Source organism: Aegilops tauschii, chromosome 7 (assembly GCF_002575655.3).
Source record: "Aegilops tauschii subsp. strangulata cultivar AL8/78 chromosome 7, Aet v6.0, whole genome shotgun sequence".
In the NCBI taxonomy this organism is placed as follows: Eukaryota; Viridiplantae; Streptophyta; class Magnoliopsida; order Poales; family Poaceae; genus Aegilops; species Aegilops tauschii.
Genome location: NC_053041.3, coordinates 418,506,184 through 418,512,556, shown reverse-complemented (window position 1 = coordinate 418,512,556; position 6,373 = coordinate 418,506,184). Strand labels below are relative to the sequence as shown.

Here is a 6,373-nt window from a genome sequence, read left to right as displayed (position 1 = left end):
CTACATCATCATATAGTATTAACTAGTGCGTGAGGTGCGCCCCAGGCGCACCTCTTGAGGCGTTACTATGTGCACTAATCAAGTTGTCGTAATTGTTAACATGTTGACAGTGCAGATAAGTGACAGTGGTTAAAAATATAACACAATTCTACTTATAGCAAATTAATAGTGATTCTATAGCATCTTGGCGCAACATGAAATGTTTCCATATTTCCATGCCATTCAGATAAAAAGAACAAACAAACGAGTTTTACAGACATTGTAATTATCTATCTAAACCAAGACCCTTGCAAACACCATTTTCATCACACTACATACATCATGAAGCAAAGAAGAAAGTTATGATTGCAAAACATGGAAACACCATGCATGAGGTTATTTTGCCGAAGTTGGCGAACATGGTAGCTGATCATCTGAAATGCCATCATCAGAATTATCCAAGCACAAGTTTCTTCTTTGACATTTATCCACTGCTTTTTTCATGCTTTCCTCAAAACTTCTTTTGAAGTCCATCTCTCTTTCAGGTTTCTTCTGAGCTTCGTCATCATACTACTTTGTTAGAATAAAGAAGCATATCATTAGTAAGATTACAAGATCACTTCTCAGTAGTTTATTTAAATGGAATTTGTCGATGATAAATGGTCTAAATGAAACTTGTCAATGAGAAATGGTCTAAATGGAACTTGTCGATGAGAAATGGTCGTCGACCAGATGACGACGCTAATATTCTATCAAGCATATCTTTACTACTTATTTTCATAGCATATTCCATATTATATTCCCTTGCTTCACATGATGAATATACTCAGAGCATAGTGGATCATCTTATATCATTGAAGAAATTGTATTAAGCATTGTGCCACAACAAAAAGTGGTGACAACATTATATGTATTTAAGGACTCTGTATTAAGCATTGTGCCACAACAAAAAGTGGTGAAAACATTATATAAGAGATACTCCCTCCATCCCATAATATAAGAGTATTTTTTACACTAGTGTAGTATCAAAAACACTTTTATATTATGGGACGGAGGGAGTATGTGATATGACGAGTTAGCTCATTGTAATGGAACAAATGTAACATCAGTAAGAAAACTTATGACTATGCAAGTTATAATTCATATAGTGGATGTGACTTACAACTAACAACATAGAAGATCTAATTAGTGTGAAGAAATAGGATGGGCCAACCTTCTTAATAGATTCTTCTTTTAGTATTCACCAACAGCAAAATCCAGTGCCTTGCAACAGTTAAAATCTTGCATTTGTTGAAAGCATTAACAAGCATTCTCAAATTATAATTCTTGAAATTTTATTATCAAGGATTAAAACTAAGACCTTGCGATCTCGGTAAACATTGAGTTGCAAGCATCAGCTAGTTGATCCAAAATATTCCAAAAGTTTAAGATGACCAGAAAAGTTGAACGATATACAGAAGATAAATATACCTGAATAGTCCAACTGATATTTAGTTTAGACCAATCTAACGCCTCCAGAAAGTGGATTTTAGTAAGCCGTTAAATCTCTGGATGCTTCAATTTAGCTAATTGAAAAGATATTAAATGATCAGTGTGGTATTTCTGCATTAGAGGCAAACATAGAAACTACATATGGAAAAGAAAGTAGAATGAAGTTATTAGGCTAATTGTTTACCTAAAACTGGAAGGAACATAAATGAAGATTTTCATTTTTGATCTTCAGACTTGCCTACTGGAAGCACAACCATTGATACACAAACAAGAAAACATATGGTTGTAAAACAAAAATATGAAGTGATTTTAAGCTAGGTTGTGCTAGGTCATTAACTCTAACTTATTCACTACATAAATCTGAGTATCAGTACTTGTAAAATCACTCGCAGATCGCATGAGTCTTCTAATAAACCAAACACGAGAGCAGAGATCCCAAGTGACATGGCTGGAGCACAGAAAAAGTATAACTACTTAAACAATCCAGTAACCTATGCATCATACAAACACAAGCCATGCTTTCTAAAAAGATATATGTTTTGGACCTATGTATGGGTGAAATGTAGATATTACCTATAATAAATTGGATCTAGCTACATAGGTTGTGAAGGAAGACCCGCTGTTTTGCATATGTGGCCCTCAACCTGCAAGATGTGCGTGCTAAGTTATTCATCAGTATGTAGGAGCTGAGATCTGTACACAGAAAATAATACAAAATGATCAGAAAAATGAAATAATATCATACAAATATGAAGTATCAGGAGCAATTGTTTTCCTCTAGCCACCATTTTAATTCAGTATTTGGTCAATCTCAAAATCTAAGATAGCATACCCATATCCAACAAGTAATAAGTTAACTTACAACTATTGGCAAAAAGGGAAGCAACTTAATAACAGAAGAGCCCTCAATTATCAGATTTGATGAACAGTAATCAATTAGCTTCGAGATACATGGGAAATGCTGATGTTAATAGCTAACGTTTGTCCTAAAATAAAGTAGTTCACACACTATCAAAAGCAAAAAAAAGGCACCAAGGAACATTTACCGCTTTCACATCCCTGAAGTCTAAGATAGGCTTTGCACAGAAAACAAGCAATAGAGTTTCAAAAGGACCAAGGGCACCACCAAGTAGTAATGTTGTAGCAACCTATGGCATATTTTTTCACTTATGCTCAATATATATCTCTCTTGAGTCGGTTTCGAAAGACGATTTACCGAAAGTGGCATTAGTCTCTGGTAATAATTTCGAAGATCAAATATTGCCTGTAATTTTGCCTTTTAGGTGACCTGATAAAGTAAAATGATATATTAGGCCCAGAGACGATTGATAACTTGATATGATACAAGCAGTAGTACAAAAGCGAAGGCATTCAGTATTCACCAAAATCAGGGATTGGCAAGGGTTCTTGTGGAACAGCTTGCACAGATGGTTGTATGAATGTGCACGGAGGATGAGAAAATGTGTCCCTATAGAAACAATATTCATACATGAGACCCATCAAATGTGAGTACCATATCCATGGCTCAAATAAAATCTTTAGCATTGTTATATCAGAAGTTCACATTACCAAAGTAACATGGCAACAACCTTTATGCACGACAAGTTTTGTCAACTCTCCCCGTCTGAAATGCTAGCTTTTAAAAATAATGAGAAAATTAGTTATTATCATGTATCTAGGGGACTACAATACAAAAAAATCTCTCACAAGAAAGCTTAATAAGGATGTAACCAGAAAGCATACAGTACTCAATAGACTGACAAGCAAAAAAAGTACCTGTGAGAAGAACAGCGATTTCATTAGAAGTTCAAGCTGAAACTCTGTCGACGCAAATAAATTTTTAATGAACAAGTCAGTATAGATGTCTATAAATAGCATATTCAAAGTTGATTGGTTGCTAGTCCTTACAAGCAGAATATGTGATCTATAATAAAGGATACGAAGGAAAATCCTGCTGCTTCTACATGTTGTTCAAAATAGGTGAAGGGCTATTTAACAATCAACCAGTAAACAAAAATAGGTTAAGGGCTATTTAATAATCAATCAGTAAACAAACTTCAGTGAGTAAGACAAGACCCTCACCGAAATACGACACTTTGGTGATTGTCTCGAGCATGAAGAACCTGGCATAGTCACTGTTGACATATAATGTGCTGCCTAGTCTCTTCCATTAGATCGGTCTTTTGGTTGCATTGGCTAGAGCATGCACTTCTACATGGTATCGGAGCAAGAGGTCTTGAGTTCAAGACCCGGCTGGCGCAATTAAATTGCAGCCCACTTTCGGTCCACGTTTAGGCCTGGGTGAGCCACACGTGAGGGGGAGTGTTGACATATAATGTGCTGCCTAGTCTCTTCCATCAGATCAGTCTTTTGGTTGCATAGGTTAGAGCATGCACTTCTACAGTCACAATCACGGTACAACGCATCGAGTTTCAGAACCTGACATATGTAAGATAGCCACATGTTCAGCTCAGCAATCAGACCGAAAACAAAAGAGCTGCCTGTATCACTCAATCACTCACCATGAGGAATATGTTGAAAGATCGCTCGAGCCTGACAACTCAGTCGTTGTCGTAGCAAGGATAGAGAGAAGAAAAGGGACGAGACCTGGAATTAGGCTTCAAATTATGTCTCTCACGAAAGAACACAATTAGTTTCATGAACGAACAGATTATGTGGAATAGTCCTAATCCACCTAACCTCGCGTGTAATCGAGAAAGACTACACGGTCTTGAGAGAAAGTTTAAATGCAACATACACTTCTACTCAACCTAATTCAACGTAGCTCTCCCCGGACGCGCCACTGCGGCCGGCTGCACGAGTAATATTCAACAACTCCAGTCGACCATCCAAGAAAATAATATGATCACAGTTCGATGAGCAAAAGTTAAAAGCTTTTGACAGCAGATATTCCCTGAATTTGTGCTAACATCCAACAATGATAAACATTTAGTAACCAGCAGAAATAGAAATTGAGCCTCACCTCACACCGGAAGGAAGCAAGAGCAGAGGTGGCATATGCACTTGACGAGGAGGGGCCCGGTGCATCCTTCCTCTCACCGATGGCCTCCCGCGGAGGAGGAGGCGCTGATGACCGCAGCGACCTTGTCTGCGTCGAGCTCGTCCTCCTGCGGCTTCCTCGGGACGGGAGCTCGTGGCGCCGCCGACCTTATAGCCTTGGGCGCAGCGGAGGAGAAACAGCGTACGAGAAGATGCCGTGGTTGTGGCCGGCCTGAAGTCAAAACAGGCCTTCATCTGCGCCACCATGATGCCGAACCGCATGAAGCCAAAAGGATGTTAGCTTGCTCGCCGTGATGACGGTTGGCCCTCACGCACCAGCGCAAATCTATTGGCTCCCCTCCCCATTCTCCTCACGGATATACGACCATATTCCTTCATCCTCGTGTCCCTGCTTGAGGCCGCCGTTAGAGCAACTCTAGCATACCTCATAAAATGCGTTTGCGGTTTCACCAAGATCGCGTTTGCGGGTCAAAAACTAGCGTGGCCGAACAGAAACCGTATCTAAAACTGCATAATTTGAAGAAATACTTTCGCGAAAGAAATTGCACCTCGTTGACGCGAGTAGTTTATCACATACTACATAGATTTTACATGATCAACACACTACAAACATGGTTCATACTACATACTGCGTTAATACTAGTACTAGAAGGGGTCGGATTTGACGGCGGCGAGGTCGCGGCAATGGACGATGTCGTGGAGGAGAAGGACGCTCAATCCTCCACGCCGGAGCTGCAGAGGTCGACGTACTTCGCCCTCTGCTCCTCGTGGATGCGGTGCCACTCCTCGTCCTTCTCCTTGGCGGTGAGGTTGGCGGCGACCGCCTGCCGCCACTGGAGGTCTTCGAGCTCCTCGGCGTGGCGCCAGCGCTCCGCCTCCTTGCGCACGCTCCGCTCGGCGATGGCGGCCGCAACGGCGTCGTCGGCGACGTAGTCTTCCAGCCCGACGACTCCGCGGCGACCGAGCGGAGCGGGCTCCTCCTTGACAGGGACGAAGTCAAACTCGTCCGGCTCCTCCTCGTCCTCCGACCACTCCCTCTTCACGGGAAGAAGGCCGGCGCCAGAGGAGGAGGAGCTCCCGGCGTACGAAGATCTCGCGGAGGAGAAGGACACGCGCCGGCGGTCGTACTCCTCCGTCTTGCTCCCCCGGAAGCTCGCCGGTGGCGACAAGCCGTGGTTGGTCCACTTCCGGGCCCCCGGAAGCTCGCCGGTCCGGGCGTGTGGTTTGCGGGCCGCGGCAAATTTTTTTGCGGGTCGGGCGAGTATGCGGACTCTGTTCTGGCCGGAAAATTGGGCCGAGCCTGCATACTCGCCGGAATTTTGTGGGTCTGCGTGTTTTGCAGGGTCTGCGTGTTTTGCAGGGTCTGCTAGAGTTGCTCTTAGTACCTCCATCAATCAGCCGCCGCCATTGCTAGGGTTTCGCACAAAAAGGGGAAAAGCAGAGGGGTGGAGCGATGCCACAAGAGCGAGGAAGAAGAGGGCGTTTGCGTGCGGTGGTTGTCGATTGAAAGCAGGGGAGGTGAATTTTACCCGGTGAAGGTGTTATCTCAGCACGGTAATATCACAGCTCGTTTTTCTCCTTTTTTTTCTTGCTCCCTGACATATGGCCCAGCCAAACCTCACGGCCCACCTGCAGTGACTGAGAGTCAGATCGCATGACCAACGGGAACTCACAACAAGAACCAATCACAGCTCGATCGCTGATGCGTATGCCAGTGTAACTCGCCACTGCCAAGACGCGGCAAAATTTCATGTTTTGACCCTTTTCACATAGTTTAGCAGGATCAGACCCCGGTATGAAAAAAATGCGAGATTTGACCCTTTTGGCTACCGCCGCCGTCCCTGGCGGTAGCTTTACATAGGCTACCGCCGCCAAGCCTGGC

The 6,373-nt window shown here is 43.0% G+C and overlaps 1 long non-coding RNA gene across 6 annotated transcripts; it reads right to left on the bottom strand.

Moving 5' to 3' along the window:
- Positions 1-200: 200 nt before the first annotated feature.
- On the bottom strand, positions 201-4,891 carry LOC109744535 (uncharacterized). 6 transcript variants are annotated; one of them, XR_012189082.1, is made up of 11 exons: positions 4,454-4,891; positions 3,993-4,077; positions 3,553-3,909; positions 3,247-3,290; positions 3,040-3,106; positions 2,853-2,938; positions 2,517-2,758; positions 2,044-2,114; positions 1,450-1,544; positions 1,193-1,259; positions 201-549 (listed from the first exon to the last, which is right to left on the bottom strand). It is a non-coding gene; the product is annotated as an uncharacterized lncRNA (long non-coding RNA). The 6 variants fall into 6 exon arrangements; XR_012189085.1 differs by having other exon boundaries at positions 2,687-2,758; XR_012189083.1 differs by lacking the exon at positions 1,193-1,259 and having other exon boundaries at positions 201-552.
- Positions 4,892-6,373: the final 1,482 nt, after the last annotated feature.